This window comes from Lepisosteus oculatus, unplaced genomic scaffold (genome assembly GCF_040954835.1).
Source record: "Lepisosteus oculatus isolate fLepOcu1 unplaced genomic scaffold, fLepOcu1.hap2 HAP2_SCAFFOLD_60, whole genome shotgun sequence".
NCBI classification, from domain to species: Eukaryota; Metazoa; Chordata; class Actinopteri; order Semionotiformes; family Lepisosteidae; genus Lepisosteus; species Lepisosteus oculatus.
Window position 1 is genome coordinate 555,001 of NW_027168149.1, and position 20,911 is coordinate 575,911.

The following is a 20,911-nucleotide window of genomic DNA, read 5'->3' on the forward strand; positions in this document are numbered from 1 at the left end:
CAAACAGGATGAATAACATCTGGAGTATGTATAAACAAGGTAGGAGACATCATCTCAGTCTAGGCATTACAAATCAGGAAGTTCACTGTCAGTATCTGATACCTCTGTAGGCAGATATTTGGGGAAGAGGTAACTTCCTTTCTTTTGAAATGCTACCTTTGACTCATTCGTGCTACCCGGAGTACATCTTGATGTAAGAGTACAGCATTCAGAGTACATTGTCAGTCATGATCCAGCTTCCCAGCACCAGTGTTACAATAACACCGGTTCCTGTTCCCAGCCCCCCTGATGAACCATGACACCTGTGTTGGGCACCTGCCAGGGTGGTTTGGAGGTTTGTTCCATTAAAGCAAACTAACTACCTGTACATCTTCAGGGCTTACTGTTTCTTGGATTTCTATCCAATTCAATAGTGTGGCACCTGAAGGCATCCACGACCTCAAGTTTGGTCTTATGTTGTCTGGTTGCAGACCGTACAGTGTTAAGTTACCATGCTGTACTATGGCCTCCTTGGGAACTTGCAGGAAACTGTTGGTTAGGTAGCTGCATTGTGGTAGCTGTATCATGCCTGTCACAAGTTATAGTGACAGTTAAATGTGGTGTGCTGACCAGCCATTTACTTCCCATCTGCTCTTCATGGGGTTCATTAACCTCCCTCTGCTCGTTAGTAGCTTTACACCCTTCATTGGTGGATCAGTTAGACACAGCCAATGGATAGCTTTGGTAGCCATACCCATCTCAAGATTTGGAACCGAATTCAATCTTGGATTGCCTTCTGGGTGAGCTATGAGCAATGGGTTTAATGTCACATACTCCTCTACTGAGAAGAGTGAAATCAAGTGGGTTAGGATTTGTGCTATGGCTAGACTGGCTACAGTGGCACTAAGCTCCCTTAACAGGTCTTGTGTCAACATTCTGGCCTGTTGCACACAAGCATAAACCCACTGTATAACACCAACAATCATGTCCACTAGGTGGGGGATAAGATTCAACCCTGTTGCATAGGAAGTTGCCTGTAGGGTTTTCCCTAAGCTTTCCAACTTTTGCTGCTGTTGATACAGTCTGTCACTACCCTCTGGCACCTCTGACACCTGCCTTCTTGGGGCAGTCAGGGTGAGAGTGCCAGTAGCACACAAACCTACCAGAAATAGCAAACACACAACAGTGGCGGCAGCAATCAGTCCTCCCAAAAGTCTTTTCGGGTGGCTGATCCCAGTCATCTCCTTCTGAGTGACTGTCCCCTTTCTAAGCTGGCGCAGCATGTACATGGTCTCTTTCTCAGTATGCCATGTGGCATCTTGGGCACCAACATCCTGGAAATCTGAGGAGATCTGACGCAGCTGCTGATGCTGCTCCTCCATTTCCAGGACATCTGCTTTTTCGATTTGTTCATGCCTGTGCTCTAGGAACCCTGCAGGGGGTGGTGCAGCGGTGGAGCATGCCTGACCCTTGGCTTAGTGGTTATCTGGAGCACCTGAGGGATCTGGGATTGTTACTCCATTCTCACTGTTCAGGTCCACCCTGCACACTTCCTGATTGAGGAATCCCTCTATCGGCATGTTTACAATCGTTCGCTGGACGTGGGTGTAGGACACCTGCTCGCTCCCCCCTTCCCTCTCTAGGGGTTCAGGGAGCTGCCCCAGCACTGGGATAGCTAGTTCACTGTCTTCGAACTCACCATCACCCACCAGGCCCATGTCAGTGCAGGCGGGGATTCTGACACCCCCCTTTTCCATGTTCTGCACTAACAGTCGGGTGGCTTGCCCATCCAGCTCCAGTCTGGCTGAACCACTGTTGGTCAGACTCAGACTGACAAACTGAGCTGGTGGCTGTAAGAAAACCGGCTTGGCTTTCATTCCCTGTCCCTTCTGGGGGACTGGGTGTATTGGCAACCCTGCCGTTGAGGCAGGAACAATCAGGTCAATCTCACTCAATACCTGGTAGTTGTGAGAAATAATGTTACCTGACTGCAGGTTCCCTGGGTCACAGCAGAGGGAATCTCTGTGAATCTCTCTCAAATTCCTCAAATTATCATATTCCCGCCCCTTATGCAAAACCAAATCCTCCTCCCATCCCAGTTTATCCTCGTTATTATAAACAAAATCCACCTAAATTTTCAACATAAAGCATTACACAAAATCAATACCTCAACACGCCATACTCAACAACGATAATTCACCAACAGCCAGAACATGTAACTCCACATTCTCAAATAGACCTCATTTCTATAGCCCCACCCCTTATGCAAAACCAACATCCCTCCCCTGTTCTCTCTATCCGCTGGCGTTTGTAATCGTTTTTATTTTCAAATAAATTTTAGCAAAGTCATGTATTTTAAAAATATTAAGATTTCTATATTTATGTCTTTATTTTGTGGTTTCATTAGTAACAAAGGCTAAACTTTCTTGGAAAAATGTATTTTATGTAAACCATGTTTGCTATTAATTCATTTATGGCTAGAATATGTTCATAGTCTTCCAATGAAAGGAGGGTTCCTTTCGCCATAGTCAGGTTGACATTAGAAGCTGGCCACGCCCGGACTGTTACACCAAAGCATTAGCATGTTAAAGCGATTTCATTGAGGAGTCTAGCTTTCTTAACTAGTAAGTACTGTACTTCCTTGGTTTTTGAGGGGGGGAGGTGTCTTTTGCTGGAAATCTCGCCCCCTTCTACTTTGAAAATACTTGTGAAACCGGTTTAATTCGCCACAGCCAGAACTCCCGCAGAGAGGGGGGTTGTATGCAGCGTATCGGTATACAGTAGATGGGAAAGCCAGAGCCGACCGCTACGCCGCCCACGTGTTATGCTCTTCGTTTATGTCTAAACCGGAACACATCATTATATCTCATTTTGTAGTTCTTAAAAAAAAATCGTTTGCCCAGTCAAACAGTATTGTTGTTATTGTTTTTAACCTGTAAAGTGCTTTGAGGAGCCACCTTTAAAGGCGCCATATACAATAAAGTTCATTATTATTACTATTGTTAATTTGCTGGACAGAGAGGTGAACATTATTACACAGAAGACAAAGATAGCGATTTACGTTGCATTGTGCATTGTGCTGCTGTAATACAGTTTTAAATAATTAAAAGTCTAAACAGTATCAGCTTTATTTATGGGTTTTAAATAACGGCGATTTAAACGCGATTTAAATCAATATAAATGTTTATATTGTAACGCATAGGTGACTATTCATTGTTATTAAAATGACTTAAATTCGATCATGTTGTGATTAGAAATATACATTTGTTTGGTGCGAGTGAAGTTTTATTTAATCTCTGAGCCATATTGATTCTTATGGAAGCCAATTTCCGCCAGGGAGTAAAAAAAAAAAACACACTATGGTATTCTCTCCGATGCAGTGCAGTTAAAAACATATCTCTGATGCTGTTCCTAAATGAATATCGTTTATGACCATCAGACGCTTTATGCTCCTTTTCTTTTTAACAGTAGATTGAACAGGGAGAGGCATTTCATGATGTACTTTTAACTGATGAAACAACAGTGTCTCTGGAACAGTTTTCAACCACGTTGTTTTATAAAAAGGGGAGATATGTGAACAAGCAAAACCCAAAACAAACATGTACACCATACGTACGCGTACGCGTACGCGTACGCGTTACTGAAGCTAAAAGCTTAGCCTTTTCACTAATGTAACCACTAAATAAAGACATATAGAAATCCCTACATTACAGACTGTATATGGCTAGTATTGGTAGTTTAAAGAAAAAATACAGACCAGTATTCCACTTTCTCCCTAAACATTCTGACCATGTTACTCTTTACTGTTACTGACCATATTAAGTTTAAGTGCCTGTGGGCACTTTTCCTGTCCGTGGGAGGTGGACCGTCTTTCATTAGAAGGTTAGTCTGTTCTACTCTGAGAATGTAGCGGGGGTGGAAAGTGCCCGCGGTCATTTAATTAGTATTAAAATTCGCACTGATTCCCTTGCGAAGATACGGACATAGGAATATTTGTGTGTGGTCAAAAAAATGGCATAAAAACAACAAAGTGAAGGCTGTGAAAACATTCACAATGTACTTTATACACAAAGCAAGTGTTCTCATAACTTTAGGAGGTTTCGTGAAAATGCTACAGGCGTGCCAAAATCGTTTTTTTTAAATTCAAGGTGACTTTACCGCTGTTTTCATTTTCAGATTGTGAATCAAAAAAGGCATTTAATTAAACGCACGATTGCGATTTTAATCAATTACTGTATTGATTGAAAGATACATTCTGTACAGATACAGTACAGTCACATTCTCCTGTCGTCCAGTGGTGTAAAACGAATTAGCAGGTGCTTGAGATAACATCCCACTGAGTGGAATGTTCTCATTTGTTCTCAAGTGTAAAAAGAGGTGATAATTCTTAATAATTCCGTGTCGCATTAACTAACCTCTTCAGTTTATTCCGCCAGACAGTACATTATTATAATTATATCATTATTAAGTTGTTTAGATACGCAATTCCATATTATATTCCCTGTTAATCAAATTCTAAAAGTATGCATTTGTTAGATAACAAGCGAATTCACAGAAAAGGTTAAATACTATCACTTTTCACAAAGTATATAATCCTAATATGGTCAGAAGGAGCACGTAAAAATGTTTCCCAAATAACAACATGTAAGACTTTGATGCTTAAAATGTTTAGGGAGAAATGGAATACTGGTGTGTATTTTTTCTTTAAACTACCAAGACCAGCAATATACAGTACAGTTTACATACATTAATATGTTTATATTCCTAAATTAAAATCGTTTATGAGCATGTGAAAGGCATGGTGAATCGGAGATTCTCAAGAATTACATTGTATGATTAGAAATGAATGCGTGATCGGATCAACTAAATGCTGTGGTGTTACTTTTTGTCAATGAAAAAATAAACTATTTTCGTTTACAAAGACGGTTACAAAGAATGTGGACCAGGGTAATACTTTGAGCTTACAGCTTGTCCAAGGTCATTCATTATTAATACTCTTAGTAATATCTTCAGTAAAGACTTTGATGCATAAAATATTCCTGCATAATTAAAATATTTATGATAAAGGTGGTAGGTTGTGTACTTTTGTCCAACAGAACAATCTTGCTTTTATAAAATATACCGCCTTTTTAATGTTTAATGATTAACATGCTGTAATACACTGTTTAAATTTAAAGTCTAAAGAGTATACACCTTAAATTCTTAATTGAATAAAGATTGTCCCTCAGCAGTGATCAGGATTCAAAACCGACGTTTTCTGCTGACAGCTCAAATGCTGTACAGGAGAGGTTAACCTTTATTAGCTCCACCTGGCGATTTTACAAGGTGATTCCGGATACTATTAACATAATCTAATTTGCGTCCGGTATGATGCGGTATACTGCGACACGCCCACCGTGTTATACCGCAGCGTACCCCGCTTGTTTTGAATGGCTGCATATGTATATAGACTCTATATATACATTTGGTGCATGCCACAATTTTGGATGGTGGTGGAGGAATAGGGATTTTCTCAACACAGCAGGGACTCCAGTTAAGAATGCTGGGTTTATCTCTGAACTGTTAGAAGCTTTGCAGCTACTGACTGAAGTAGCTGTGGTAATGTGTAAATCACATAATAAAGAAATGTTTCCAGTAACTCGAGGGAACAACTTTGCAGATGCAACTGTCAGGTGAGCAATACTTGTAGAACAGTAGTCTGAGACCTCTGTGAAGCAGAGAAATGGACATGGTTAGAAAAGATTGTGGGGCTGCATGATGATGGGGTGTGGAGCTGACAGCACACCAGACGCCCTGCATGCCCTCACAGCCTAATGCCCTTTATAGCCCGACAAATGCACTCTGTTGGACACCCAGGTGGGAGTCAAATGGTGTGCCGGTTACCCAAAACTGGGTGAGAACCGGGTTTGAAGCCGTAACCACTTATGTGGTATCTGGATGTAATGTTTATCAAAGGAACTCAACTACAGTTCAGGTGCGGGTGCAACAGCTCAAAAGGCCTGCTACTGAGGAACCTTTCAAACCTGGGAAATTGAAAATTGTAAAGGGAAACCTGGGCTCTTATAATCTGTTTTCCTGGTGGGTTGCTGCCACTGCCTCTGTGTCTACCAAACACTTGATAACAGAGATAAGCCCTCGGTGGGCACTGCCCTGCCCCTTGTATTATGATCAAGGAACACACTTCACAGGGAAGGTGTGTCAGGCTGTGGCTGCATTGTTCGGAGTGAGATGGACTGAGATCACCCTCAGTCTGCTGGAACAGTGGAATGAAGGAACAGATCTCTGAAAGATCGACTAGACATCAGACTGAAGGAACGCCATGGGATGCGGGCTGGATCAAACAGAACTGTGTAACAGCCTGTTTGATATCATCACGGGCCAATCAATGAAACTTCCTGGAGGGATGAATTTAGCTGGAGGAATGGATTGTTGAATTTGCTAATTCTCTATTGTAGTATTGTAGGTTGCTAGGACTTAGCAAAGCACATCTATGATGAAGAAAAATATATATCATAATTATAATCCAGATGATTGGGGCATTGGTACATGGCTACAGTCTGTGCTAGGAACATGGAGAGGGTCTCTGGTTCAATACATATTTGTGGGTCTGGTATTATTCGTTATGATCATATCGTTAATATCCTGTTTGAAAAACATGTGGACTAAAGCTGCTGCTTCTGTGCTAATTGTACACCCTGAAGGGATCATGAAGGTCAAAAAATGATTTCATGGGAAAGGTTCTCTTATCTAGTGGCAGAACCTGATGGGTAGAACAATATAGCTTTAAGGGGGGTTACCCTTGGGAGTGATTCCCCTAGATGCAAATGATTATTGTGGTTTGTTTGCTCATAATAAGATGTTTTGCAGGAACGGAACAAAGAGAAATTTTACAACTTCAGCTAGAATTGTTCTGCAAAACGTCACAGCTGAGGCAGGGGAACAATGTGTAGATTTTTCTAAGAGTTATTACCCAGTTGTTGACCAATCTGTTGACCAATGTTGACCAAAAAAGCCTAAGATTATACTGGGCTCCAGCCCACAGGGATTTACCTGTGCTGTAAGAACTAATGAGTGAATAAGGAGACTGGATTCTGGTGAAAGACTTCAGGAAAAAGAAATGGTGTTCACTCAGGTGGAGGGGGCTGTACCAGGTGCTGCTGACCACTGCCACTGCTGTGAAGGTCACAGAAATGGTGCCCTGGATTCATGCTTCCCACTGTAAAAAGGTCACAAACGAACTGAGCAAAGCGCAGGAGTGATGTCTCCACAAGGACAGATGGGGATAACCTGCGTGGGACTGATGTGCACAGCCTTTTTCCTTTTTATGTAGAAGCCTGTCACCACCCCAAAAGAGGAAGAATCTAAACACGAAGCCTCTTTGTATACAAACTGGCTGAATGAAACTGATAATGAGGGGGATATGAGTAATTTGTGGTATAAATTTATAAATCATACTGTAAAGTTAAAGAAATTTAATGCATCTTGTTATATATGTGCTTTAATGCCTCATTCTACAGCCTCACCCATGCGACTTTTTATGAAATGTACTCTTTTATTAATATCACGTTAGAAGGCTTAGACGCTATCAAACAAGAATTAAGGGGAGTTAGATTAATGGTACTTCAGAACAGGTTCGTGCTGGACCTTCAAAATGCAGCATCTGGAGGAGTCTATGCTTTAGTAGGAGACTCCTGTTGTACATATATTCCAGCTAATGACGATGATTACGGAAATATTACGCTCGCTATTCAGCATTTGAAAGAACTAAAAGACAAGGTGAATAAAGAGAGAGGCATAAAAGATACACTGGCTTTTCTCTCCTGGTTAGAATCACTGTTTGGGCCAGGGGGAATGTTTTTCTTTTAAGTTACTAACACCGATTATAGGGGCTGTGATACTTGTCTTCCTGTTTTTATGTTGCTGTATGACATGTATTATTCCAATGCTTCGAAATATGGAAATATGGTACCTAGGGGGATAAACTGTTCATCCTTCCAGTCTGGAGAATTGGCAGCTGTCTGACGTCAGTAAGTGATCCTTAAAAAATTAATAGTTCCATGACAGTGTGCATCACCAGAAAATCAATTTCAATGCATTAAAACTCTTGTTATCCTTCTGATCATTGAAGTGTCATTGCCCCAGCACTGTATACTCTTACTTTTGACGCCTGTCTGAAGTTGGATCCATTTCTAAGAATGGTGACTCACATATCCTCATGCTCAACTTTGGCTCAACCACACAAACTATGAAGTTAATCATCTGCTTTTGCTCCAAGATTTGTGTTACTAGGCTCTCTCCTGGGGATCCTCGTGTTCAAACATTGCCCTTATTGTGGATGATCCATGACAGAATTCAGGGAATTCAGAATTCTGATACCTCAGCTCAGATTCTGACTGGGCAGACTGTCATTGCCTGGTGTGAATGTGTGCATATCTGTTTTTGTGCATGTTCTGTGGCCTGTTGTACAGTACATCACAAATGAAAGGGAAATGGAAAACTAAAATAAGACTCAAGTGTTTTATCTTTCATTAACAGTGTTTCATTAGTATCTATGCTAGATCCTGTCATCCACTGCTTACCACGACAGGCTCTAGCACGGGATAGCAGCTAATACATTTAACAATCTCACTGCACAATGTTGTATATTCAAGGGCTGATCTTCTGTACTTTTTCTTTCACTTTTCATTTCCTGGAAACTCAGTCCTGCCAGGAATAATCTGAGAACATAATCAATCTGAGTGAAATTCTAAGCAGAGGAAGATTGTTTTACAGAGTCAACAAGGTCTAATTCAAGGTCATCAGCACTAACAAGATTCTCTCTGGAGACAGGCGATAAGAAAATTGAAAGTGTGTATTGTTACACAACAGCAGAGACTATGAGTTATGCTATCATGAGAGTGGTGATGGATTTTTTTCATTGCTTAGTTTTGCAGGTTCTGTACATTTGAACATTCAAAGTGACTAAAGTAAAGGAGTTTTCCCTTTTTACCACATAATTCCCAAAGATCAACACTAATAGAAAGCCTAATTCCAGCCAAGATTCAATTACTGTCTCTCAGGCATCCCAGCAGTGGATTTCATGACTTCAGACAGCCATCTTTATCAGTGGAGAACTCAATGCTCTGAGGTTTACTGGCAGAGTCTCACACTGGGTAATATGTTGGTAAATAATGTCCTATGGAATTCTACTATTGATAAATTCTACTATGGAACTGCGATGTGTCCTGAAAAAATCTTCTATGATAGTGGTACAGTCCATCACACCCCACCTACAGCCTTTAAAAGAGAAAAAAAAAACTGACAACAACAAAGTAAGTCTGGTGTAATCAACTAGGTCTTGCAAACATACTTAACCTCTTCCAGCTACCAACATTACAAATGCTGTTTACACATTAGATGGTTATTTTTTGGCTTCTGATATTATGGTGGAAAAAGAGCCCTGGAATCTTTGTAGAAGGACAAAAGACGGAAAGAACAGGCAGTGTAACCATGGCGAAGAGAAGGGAAATATTGGAGAGAGCTTTTTTCATACACTTTTTATCATTGTTTTTCCAGCCCAACAATGATCAACAAATATGGGCAGGCGTCCTGTGCCAAATCCAATCTACCTTTCTTCCAAGCATACAGGAATGTCAGTGAATTAAATATTGACATATGAAAATACCCAAAAATATGCAATCACACATATGCAGTTTGAGCAAACATAAGACAATACCCAAGTACCACAAACTACCAGGCATCATAAGCAGTTCAGGTGGGGAGCTGTGTCAGCATGCGTAGGCTGCAAAGGAACAAGTAATAGGTCTATTCCATGCTTAAAAGAGAAGAAAGAAAACACAACATTTCAGCCGTGGAGCCCTCACACCTGAAGAAGGCTCCACGGCCGAAACGTTGTGTTTTCTTTCTTCTCTTTTCATCTAGTGTCATTAGCCAGTTCCTGTCAAAATAAAATAGAAAAGGATAACATTCTAGAGAGAGTTTGAAATACCAAGGTACAATTTAAACCATATTTCTTCCACTACAACCACAATATTTTGGAGAGATCGCTGAGCCTAACTGTTCTGGCATGTCCGTTAGCCTCCGTCCTGCTTCAGCAATGAATGCAACGGGGCACATTCTGAGGGAGATGCGGTCAATCAGGTTGCAGGAAAACCATGCTATGCTTTTTTTTGAGATCCTGAAAAGGACAGAGGGGCCATGTATATGTGTGCAGCTGGATATGTTATTGCAGGTGGCGTAGCAAATTCTGCTGAAGCCCCACTGCCTGGTGTGGACGGTAGCTGTGCATGTTGCAGCAGAATTGTGCATGTGAGATCAAGGGGGCATGTCATGTGTTTGAGCACTTCACTCCCTTCCGGAAGCACGTGATTCCCTGAGTCCAAAAAATTTGTAAGTTCTTTGGATGACCTGTGGACCGATCTTTCACGATGAAGAATTCCTTAAGAAGAATAGATCTCGGCCCACCATCCCAATGCCTCCATCTGAAAACAGCAACCTCCCACTGCCCTTAGTCTGCAAGGCAGTCCTTTCAAGTGCGATGATGACGCCGGGACCTTCGTTGCCTATTGTACGAGCTGAACTTTTGTGCTCATCAATTCAAGGCTCTTTCCATCAACTCATCTTGTCTTTTGACGCTTCATGTTTCGTACTCCTTTGACTATCGGCATATCGGGTGACTGCAAACACTGAAGTTCTTGCTTACGGAGTGTGGAACAGTGTTTTCAAGTGATCGCTGTTCTGTCATGTTGACGCCGAGTGAATCTTTCTTTGGCAACATGGGCAGGCTGACAGCAGCGCGAGCTAAAGTAATGGCAAATTTCTTGACTTATTTCTGAATGTGAATGTTCTTTAGAAAAGGGATGCGGCGTTGCTTCTCCCCCGTGTAAAGGTCACGCATTCCAGACGTGGTTATGAGCGAACAGTTGCCGCAAGTGTTTGAAAAGAGCAAGAGAGGAAGCAGCCCTGCCCCGTGTGAGGATCAAACTCAGGACCTTCAGACAATGAGACTGACGCGCTACCAACTACGCCAACGAGGCCAGCTGCAGTACACAGCTGGAAAGTTTGCCTCATATGGATTTCAGTCGCCCGTTCCCTAATCTTTAGACGCCCTCTGCTGGATGTTGCATTTGCCTTTTGATCTCACCGATACTTTTTTGGTCTGTTTCTGTTGCGAGTCCGTTTTTCAGATCTCACCTAGCACAAGTCTCTCTGGCTGAAGTGGCCTCTCTGCTTCAGCATCGTGCCCTCACTCAGCCATTAAAAACGTCACTCGGACTTCTGACATGCTGACATGAAATGTCAAGAGAGAGTGGCGGAGACGCTTAAGGCAGAGAGAAGATGAAGAGGGGGCGTGGCTGCAAAATGATTGACAGCTGCATGACGCTCTCCATGCAAGGCGTGACCACAGGCTAAAGGACACCTTTCGGCACATCAAGCTCTAAGCACACACACCTGGAGGACGTGGGAAATGATCCCGTTATCTCTCGCATGCAAAGCGAGCGCTGTACCATGCAAGCTAACCCCCCTCGCTGGGGTTATGCCTCGGTGTCACCTAGTGCCGCTTGTTCCCCTCTTACCGGGTGCAGTTCACTGCCCTTCGTCTGCAAGGCAGTCGTGTAATTGCAGCTTTCTTGACTTATTGATGAAGGTCTGACTGGACGAGCGAATGACGCCTCTCCCCCGTCCTCAAGCTCGCTGACAGAATAAAATGGAAAGTGCTGCCGTGGCTCATTGGTTTAGGGGTATGAGTCTCGCTTAGGGTGTGGGAGGTCCTGGGTTCAACTCCTGGATGAGCCCTTGTGTGTTCTTTTTGTCCTCGTCCACAAGACTGGGAACTGCATGGGCGAATGTGAAGAAGATCCTTCTCGAACGTGCAAAACGTGCGAGAAGAGGGGGCGCTTGTTTCCAGCCAAAACTTCTCGCGTGTGAGACGAGCTGACCATCGCTGCAGGAGGTGGGAGGGTCACTCTGGTAGACAGAGCTGACCTTCGGCAATAGGATTTATACTCTCCAAGATGATATTTGCACTTTCTGGAGAGGCGATTTTCTCCACTTCAGTAGCCAGATTTCGTCGATTGCGTGGAGAGGGCTGTAGAATGTGGCAGCGCCTTTCCTGCTCCGTCCATGACAGGCGTGCTGGTCTCTGGAGAGAGAGCACGGTCCATCAGCGCACTCCAATAAAGGCACTGGAAGCAGCTGAATCGCAATGGCGAAGCTCAACGCTGGGCCGCTGGGCATATCTTACCACCGTTTCCGTAGTGTAGTGGTTATCACGTTTGCCTCACACGCGAAAGGTCCCCGGTTCGAAACCGGGCGGAAACAGACTTATTTTGTCGCCACGCACAAAAGGGGATTGGGGATTCGCCTAGCGCTGTGATCGAACAGACCCACTCACCCCTTAGTGTGGCGGGATCTGCACAGTGCATGTCGCAGCGCATCCTGCTTTCACTTCAATGCGCGTCCTGATGTACCCCGGTCTCCCGCGTGACAGGTGGGGACAGGTGACAGGTCCTATACTAACGAGGAAGACATCGCTCTCTCCGACCCCCGGCATTGTGTCCCGACCCACCATGCTGGAAGCCGACGGGTGCTGTGATTCCTTTAAGGAGCAGAAATGACAACCGAGGAGCCGAGAGATCATTTCAGCATTTCGCGTCTGAACGGAAAACACAAACGACCAACTCGGAATGACTTGCCTTTGACGCTTTTCAAAGCGTTCTTTGTGCACGACGACTGCGCCGCCTAGCAGATACAAATGGGTTGTACAACTTTGAACTAGCAAATGGAAGAGGGCTAAGCCCCCTCTCTTTTAGCCCAGGTTCAATCTGTCTCCCAGAATCACCAGGGCGCACACACACACACCCGTGCCGTTGAAGTGCTCTGCTTCATTTCTAAGGGCAACTCAACATTCACTCCTACCCCGAGTGCAGAAAAGACAGTGTCTGCAGCAACAGCAGCTCAGGTCTCTGCACAGGAGCTAAGCTGCCCCCATCTCCTCTGCTCTGCGGCTCCTGCGGAGTGGAATCCTGCCTGGAGCTGTGTTTGCAGGCGGCGGCTCCCCGCGCCCTGTCTGTGCGTCGTGAAATTAATTAATAACGTTAATAAATTTATAAAGTTAATTTATAAATTTATAAAGTTAATAAAGTTATAAATTAGAAATTAATAACGATATAATTATATTCATGTACCGCAACACAAGAATAGTACACGCTGTACATTGTCTGTCGATAATGTTTCTGTAGTGCTTTTTCAGCACTCAGCTGGTGGTGCTGTGGGTTAGGTTCCTGACTTCCATATCACACGGTCTATGATTGAATCCCATTGAACTATGACTTTATTTTTTAACAAACATTTCTTTGAAAAAATGAAACGTTTCCCTTGGTCAGAGATTAAATAAAACCTCACTTTTTTTGAGCAGAAGGTTTACTGTGACCTGAGAAGGGCCGGCATCCAATCACGGTGGTACACACACACGCTCTCACCTATATGAGCTACACGGCTACCAAGATGATCTCAGGTGCGCCGAGCTGGTACGGAACATATTGAACTGATCGACGGCGAATTGTCTCTCAGACAGGCTTTTCACCTCTGAGCTCCCTGACTGACAGTGATCAGCTAGGTAGTGAAACAGTCAGCTGCTTCTAAGCCTTAAACAGCTGCATCTCGGCGCTTCCACGGAGAGATGATTTGAAAGCCGAACATCACCCGTTGGGAACACCTTACTATCACTAGTTTAAGAGACTCTTAAGGTCTTGCAGAGGTGCCTGTCTAATAGCATGCACTTTGCAAGCTATAGGTGTTTAGGCTGAGGCAGAATGCCTGTTAACAAAATGTTTTTCTAAAGGTGTGTCCAAGTGGCTGCAAAAGGACAACACTCCTGGGGCGCCGTGGCTTAGTTGGTTAAAGCGCCTGTCTAGTAAACAGGAGATCCTGGGTCCGAATCCCAGCGGTGCCTTCTTTGTTCTGTCTTCTCGAACAGTACTGGTCATTATGGACAACCGCCTACGGCTAGACTTAATTAAATGCAAGTATTCATTTCCTGTCTTTAACGCGACTTGTTTTTCTTAAAATGGATGCAACTTGCAAAACATGAAATACAAACCTTGCTAATCAGCGCTAGCGGCTGGCAAAAAAAAAAGAAGTCAGCAATGTTTTTTTTCTTTAACCTTAACCCTGCTAATGGAGAAGAGTTAATCGACCGAGTCTATGCAGCTTAAACGGTGCGCATGTCGGGTCCTTAGCTGAAAGGGTGGTAAATCACGCTCACCCCAGTCCTTAATCTTTTAAAGAGGATACAAAATTGAACCTAGTCGCCACATCACATACATCCTATTCAACGATAAAAAGGTAACATCTATCCTCGTCCAGAGTAAATCTCACGTTGAGGGCATATTTTTTTCCACTTTACCATGAGTCGGGCTCGGCTGCACAGAGGAGAGAGCAGAGCAATGAGGTCACGGGGACAGGGGAGTCACATGCTGGCGGTTTGAATACGCGGAAGATCACTGAGGGATCCACAGTATGTGGACCCTCCGTGCGCCATCAGTCCGCACTCCGGACTCTGAATCCTGCCATCCGAGTTAAGATCTCGGCGGAACCTGAGGCGCAGTTCCTTCTTAAAACGTAATCTGGTGAGCATTTCTAGAATCGTACTTGTATAGATGCAGCCTTTAATGTGTTGCTAGGTTAAAATTGATGACTTCTTGAACTTCAGTAGGCAACTGCCCTCTTGATTTCGGATTTAATTTCTTTATTACAGGGGCGCTTTTATGAAGACAGAGTCATGTTCAGGTACTTTGCTTGATGGAGGAAGCTCATTTCGGACTCTGTGATCTGCTCACCTGGAAAGGTCTACTGTACTACTACAAGAGAGAAGTAGAGTCTGGAAGAAGGGACAATTTTATGATGCTTTGGAAGGTAATGCTTTTTTTTCTTTGAAATCGAAATGAATCAGAATATCAGTGCAAAAGACAAACTCTTGGTTTGGTTTAAAGAGATATGGTTTTAAAACAGACAAAATGTAGAAAACAGGTGTTTCTCACTTTTGGAAAAGAATGGACCGGGGGTAATATTTTACTAGTTGCAGGGCTGAGATCACTGGGTTACAGTCCTGTAGTGTCACACCAGGGACAGTGGCGCAATGCATAATGCATCTGACTACGGATTAGGAGATTGTAGGTTCGACTCCTACCTGGCTCGGGTCGTTTTAAAACACATCGGGCTATTCCCCAAGTAGCCTGTGCTACTTACTGCATTGTAATCGTACCCAGTAAGAGATTTCCTTCATATAAATGAACTGCACCTGACAGCTTTAGAATAACACCTGGGCTCAGTACGGTGCTGAGAGCTCAGCGTTGCTGTTCTAATTAGCACGCACGATTGTTGCTAGTTGAAAACTTTTCCCAATACCCCGCTTCCGCTGGTTTGCAATACAATCGGCGAAAGCAATTTTTGACAGTCTCGTCAGAGACTGAGCAAGGTGTTTAAAGACAGATTTTGTCATGGTGACATCATGGTAGAAAGAAACGAGCTTGTTACGTCTCAACAGAAACGCTCTTTATCTCTTTCAGCGTTATGCAGAGAACAGCGTCTGTCGAGATCACTTTTGAGTCAGCGCGAAACGCCGTGTGCTGTCAGTTTGATTTCATATTGCTCGTAGCGGCGCCCGGCTTTTGTCTGTCAAACGTTAGGTTGCGCTTCTTCATGCTGCATCGTCGGCATGAGTGGAGCTTTTTAAACGTCTGTACTTACTGCGCCCCATAAGAAATCGTTTGTCCCCGTTCAAAAGAGATTGTGCGATGTCCTGCAGCGTTTGCAAAGCAAACCTTTGACAGTTTGAAAAGAGGAATTTATTGTGCTTCCTGTGCGTGCAGTAGTTACAAAGTTGAAGGTCTTTACACGATCTGCTGCAGTTTTCAGTGGGCGAGCTTTGTCAGATGGCTTGGAAAAACGCACTGTGTTTCGGCTCGGGAAACATCATGGGCAGTGTCCTGCATGTTTTCTGTGTATAGCTGTCTTTTAACACATACAGAATTCATTAGAAATCATTGATTTCTCCAATTAACAAGGGTCCCTTTTGAACCTGCGAGAAGCATTCCTTCAATGTAACAGATTTACTCCGGGATAAGGCAGCTTGACATTGAGAGTAGCTCAAGCTTTCAGCACCCGTATCGGACTGCGTGTATGCAGACACCGCTCAGAATCCCCTGTAAGATTCTCCTTCAATTCCGTTTTGCAGTGCTTTAGCTCTTTCAAAAGGCTTCGCTTTGCTAGTCATAATCCAAGGCTCATGACAGCATTTGAAACCAATTGCCACTGCGTTGGCCAGGAATCGAACCCAGGTCAACTGCTTGGAAGGCAGCTATGCTCAACACTATACCACCAATGCACGGCCACAGGTGCCCTGCAGGACACCACCAGAGAATGCTCACGATTTCGGAAGCTGTCTCCGGGACGTGCTGATTCCACACATCCTGAATAAATCATGATATTGTTAGTTGCTGTAGCTAGACGTTCAAATGAGTTTCATGGCCAGATGGACTGTTTCCTCCAGCGATTTCGATTTTTAAGAACTTTTATTTCCTTTTCACAATAAAATACAGGGCATCACAAATGCTTTACATTAATATACATACTTAAAACAGTATATATGATCACATCTTATTACATTTTGACACGGTACGAGTTACATAGCAACAATTTCTTTTTTCTGAAGCAAATCACATTCTTTACTTAAACATGATAGTGTTTTTCACAGTTTCTTGAGATATTGACCTATGCCCTCTATTTCCCACAGATTTTCTGCTTCCTCCCTCCCTTCTCTCCACAGATCTCTGAGGTAATAGTTCTCTCGGGTGATGAACAGGGCCAGGCTACCTGCAGCCTTGGCTGGGATCTTGATGCCTTTGAACAGCCCCATGTTCCTCACTCTCCACAGGGCGTCTTTCCCACTGTTCACCACGGCCCAGATCCTGTCAAACTTCCTCCTGACGTGTTTGACAGGATCTGGGCCGTGTCAAAGAGATGCCGTATATGACGAAAGCAGCGGTCAGGGTAAATTGGGGCGAGAGAGCCTGCAACCAATCTTCAAACTGTGCCCAGAAGGCCTTAGCAAAAAAGCAAGACCACAGGAGATGGGTCACAGTCTCCTCCTCGCTGCAGCCCACCCTAACGCAGCGAGGGCTGGGTGTGAGGACCATACGGTACAAGGAAGTTCGTACCGGTAAGCACTGGTGGACGACACTCCAGGCTAAATCTCTGTGAATGTTGCACAGAAACTTAGAGGATGTGTGTTTCCACACCTTCCTTGTTTGGGCTGATGTTAAAATGCCCACAGGGGTCTGCCTATTGTTCTGGGGTGCAAAGAAATCTTCCAGTTTTTGGACGCTGACATCTCGGAGGGGAATATGGCCAATTGTGTGAGATCTTAGAAAACTTTTAACTGTCCCATAAATTGCAGGGCATGTGTCAGAGAGTGGGACATCCAGCTTGGGTCTGACACCCCACACTCTGAACACCTCCCTACCTACCCAGAGCCTGGAAAAATAAGTCCAGGTACGCGCTGCAGGTGCTGTTGCAAAGCCTCTCAGCACAGAGGCCAGGAAAATGCACAGCAGCTTCGTAGCAATATCTGGGACAGACTTCCCCCCTGAGGGTAGCGGCCTGTACATTATTTCCCTTCTGAGTCTTTCCTGCTTCCCACCCCATAGAAATTGAAACATCAATCTCCTCAGCACCGCCGCAACACGGTGTGGGATTGGGAAGGTAGAAGCCAGAAAATTCAAGACAGGCAAGAGCTTGGCTTTGATGACCAGCACCTTCCCTGTCATGGTGAGGTCTCGGTTCTTCCATTGCATCAGTTTTTTGTTTAAGATTGGCAATTTGTTCTGCCAATTTACTGTTCCCATCTCTTCTCCAAAATACACCCCCAGGACCTTAATTCTCTTCTCTTGCAGCCTGAGATCATGTCCTTCTTTTGGCTCCCTCCAGTTCTGATAAAAAATCTCGCTCTTTGATTTGTTAATTTTTGCAGAGGAAGCCAAAGAGAACCGATCACAGCACTGCAGAGCTCTACTAATTGAGGCATTGTCAGAGAGGAGCAGGGTGACGTCATCCATGTATAGAGATGTCTTTACCTCTCCTCCCCCACTTCCAGGTACTGGTATCCCATTAATGGCCTGATCCTGGCGCAAGGCACAGGCTAAGGGCTCCATAGCCAAAACGAATAACAAGGGGGATAATGGCCAGCCCTGCCTCACAACAGACTTCAAAGGGGCGTGATCTATTGCCATTAACCATTACTCTGCTGTTGCTACCTGTGTACAGCAGGTTAATCCACTTTCTCATGATGGGGCCAAACTTCATGTGCTCAAGTACCGAAGTTAAGTACTGCCGGTTTAGGCGGTCAAAGGCCTTTTCTAGGTCTACACCTGAAATGCACAGAGGGAGGGAGCGATCCTCTGAGTACAGACAGACATCCCTCAACAAGGCCAGGTTGTCGCTCATCAGGCATCCTGCTATCCCACAAGTCTGTTCTTTCCCTACCAGTGAGGCCACTACATTTTGTAGGCGCAGGAAAAGGGCTTTGGACAGGATCTTAGTGTCCACGCCTAACAGGCTGAGGGGTCTCCAGTTCTTTATGTCATTCTTTGCTCCTTTCTTAAACAAGAGAGAGATAGTGCCTTCTCTTAAGGAGTCAGGCAGCAATTCTGTCTTATAGCTTTCCTCGAATAGGAGCAGCAGCGGATCCTGAAGCAGATCCCAAAAGGTGCAATAAAATTCTTTAGGGAGCCCGTCAGCACCCGGAGTTTTCCCCTTCTGTAAGCTCTCCATAGCCTGTCTCAGCTCTTCTACTGTCAAATCCCTCTCAAGTACTTCCCTATCTTCTTCACTCAAAACGTTTTCTAGCTTTGAGGTAAAAAAATGAATTTCTTCATCCTTTACCTCTGTAGAGCTGTACAGTCTTGAGTAGAAGGCCTCGGTGCAGGAGAGGATAGCACTCGGCTCTGTTCTCTCTCGTCCCTCCTCATCAACTACACTTTCCATGACAGACTTGGAGCCTTCCACTTTCCTGAAAAAGAGGCGAGAACACTTCTCATTTTCTTCCAAGAACTGCACTCGACTACTTTCTTCGGCTATGCTCCGGATGTCCTTTTTTAAAAGGGTGATATCCTCGAGCACATCGAAGCCACTGTGCATCATCGTGTAGAGACGCTGCAGCTGCCTCTGTTTCCTGGCTAGCACTCCTCTCCGTCTGGCAGCAGCCTTCCTTCCCTCAGCCATGAAAAAGGCCTTTGTCCTCACCTTCACCTCCTCCCACCACTCTCCTACTGACCCGTACAGACACTGCAAGGACAGCCACTGTGATAGTTTCTCCTTGTAGCAGGATACTACCCCCTCGTTCTCTAGCAGCTTTGTGTTGAGTTTCCAGATGCCTGGGCCAAAGCCCTGGAGTTCCACTCTACGACCTAAAGCCTGATGATCTGAGAAGAAGACAGGCTGAAGAGTGACCCCAACAACTTTCACTCTCTCTGAGACAAAGCAATAGTCAATTCTGGAGCTGCTATTCCTCCCTGACCATGTATATCCTGCTGTTGTGGGATATATACATCTATATGTGTCTGAGAGTTTAAAGTCTTGAACTAAGTTTTGCAGGGCCAGTGACCTGGAATCCAATTTTATCAGAGAGCTAGACTGCCTGTCTGTGTGCTCTAAGATACAATTAAAATCCCCTCCCACTATCACGTCTGTGCTACATAACAATAGGTGAGAGAGTGCCTTGAGTAGCTCCACCCTTCCTCCCACGTCAGTAGGGCAATACACATTGAATATCCGCAGGTTAATGGTCCCCCATTCCACATCCACACACAGCAACCTGCCATCTATGACCCTCTGAATACTTTTCAATTTGAATGCCCATCCTTTGAAAAGAATGGCCACTCCAGAGGCTCTGTTGTTATTGTCCCCTGACCAAACAGAAAGCCCTTTATCCCACCTTTCTTCAAAGCTTTTATACCTCTCTTGATAGGCTAAAGCACACTCCTGCAACATCAACACATCTCCCTCTCTCTGCTGGAGGTAATCAAAGACAGACTGGCATTTAACTCTGTCATTGATACCTCTGGTGTTAAGAGATATTATGTTTAGAGCCATATTACATAAGAAAGTGGAACCAGTCTTTACAAAACACATTTCTCTTCTGTCTCACCTGGTCCCTTCTTCTTTTTCTTTTTCTTCTTACCAATTTCCTGCCAGCCATCCTCTGAATGAGCCTTCATCAGGGTGGCAGCAGTAAAAGCATTCACGGAGTCCATTTCAAGGAAGGGGGTAGAGGGAGGGGTGGAGGGGTTCCAGCTGTTCCCATCGCCATGCTCTCCTTCCTCCTCGCTCGGGGAGAAAACAGAGTCATTTTTCCTTTTCCTCAAGTCCAGCTCCTGGGAGCACTGAGGGGAAAGGGGTGCAGCCGATGCACCAGTCTCCTCTTCCCCCTCACCAACCATTTGCTGCAGATCCTCTGTGATGGACTGGATGGAGGAGAGGAGGGCATCTGTAGCACTTGCAGAGTCTGAGAAAAGCAGCTCCGCTGAATCCTGGGTATCCTCGCTGGACCCGCTCCACCGGGGGGCCCCACACTGGCCCTCGTTCTGAGGAGCAGGAGTGGGGGAGGGGTCCTCGCTGTTCTCGGGGGTTTTCAAACCCTCGTGCTTGTCTGGTGCAGTCTGTTGTGGGGGCGTAGTGGATTTCTCTTCCACCGGCCCCGGAACCACAGCAGGGCAGATCCTGGCTGGAGGCTGAGACTTTATCAAACAAGGGTTCTTTGTTTGACTTGTTGTTTGCTTTGGCTTTTCGGGCCGGTTTGGCTGAAACAAGCACTGCCTCATCCTTTCTCATTTTGAGTTTATTGGCGTAGGCATGAGGGCAGTTTATAAAAACG

The 20,911-nt window shown here is 44.6% G+C and overlaps 3 non-coding genes across 3 annotated transcripts; all 3 read left to right on the forward strand.

Moving 5' to 3' along the window:
* The first annotated feature begins 12,227 nt into the window (after window positions 1-12,227).
* trnav-cac (transfer RNA valine (anticodon CAC)) lies at window positions 12,228-12,300 on the forward strand. Its single transcript has one exon. It is a non-coding gene; the product is annotated as a tRNA-Val (tRNA).
* A 1,559-nt stretch (window positions 12,301-13,859) lies between these two features.
* On the forward strand, window positions 13,860-13,933 carry trnat-agu (transfer RNA threonine (anticodon AGU)). The gene has a single exon. It is a non-coding gene; the product is annotated as a tRNA-Thr (tRNA).
* Window positions 13,934-15,309: 1,376 nt separating this feature from the next.
* Window positions 15,310-15,448, forward strand: LOC138231457 (U4 spliceosomal RNA). Its single transcript, XR_011186708.1, has one exon. It is a non-coding gene; the product is annotated as a U4 spliceosomal RNA (small nuclear RNA).
* Window positions 15,449-20,911: the final 5,463 nt, after the last annotated feature.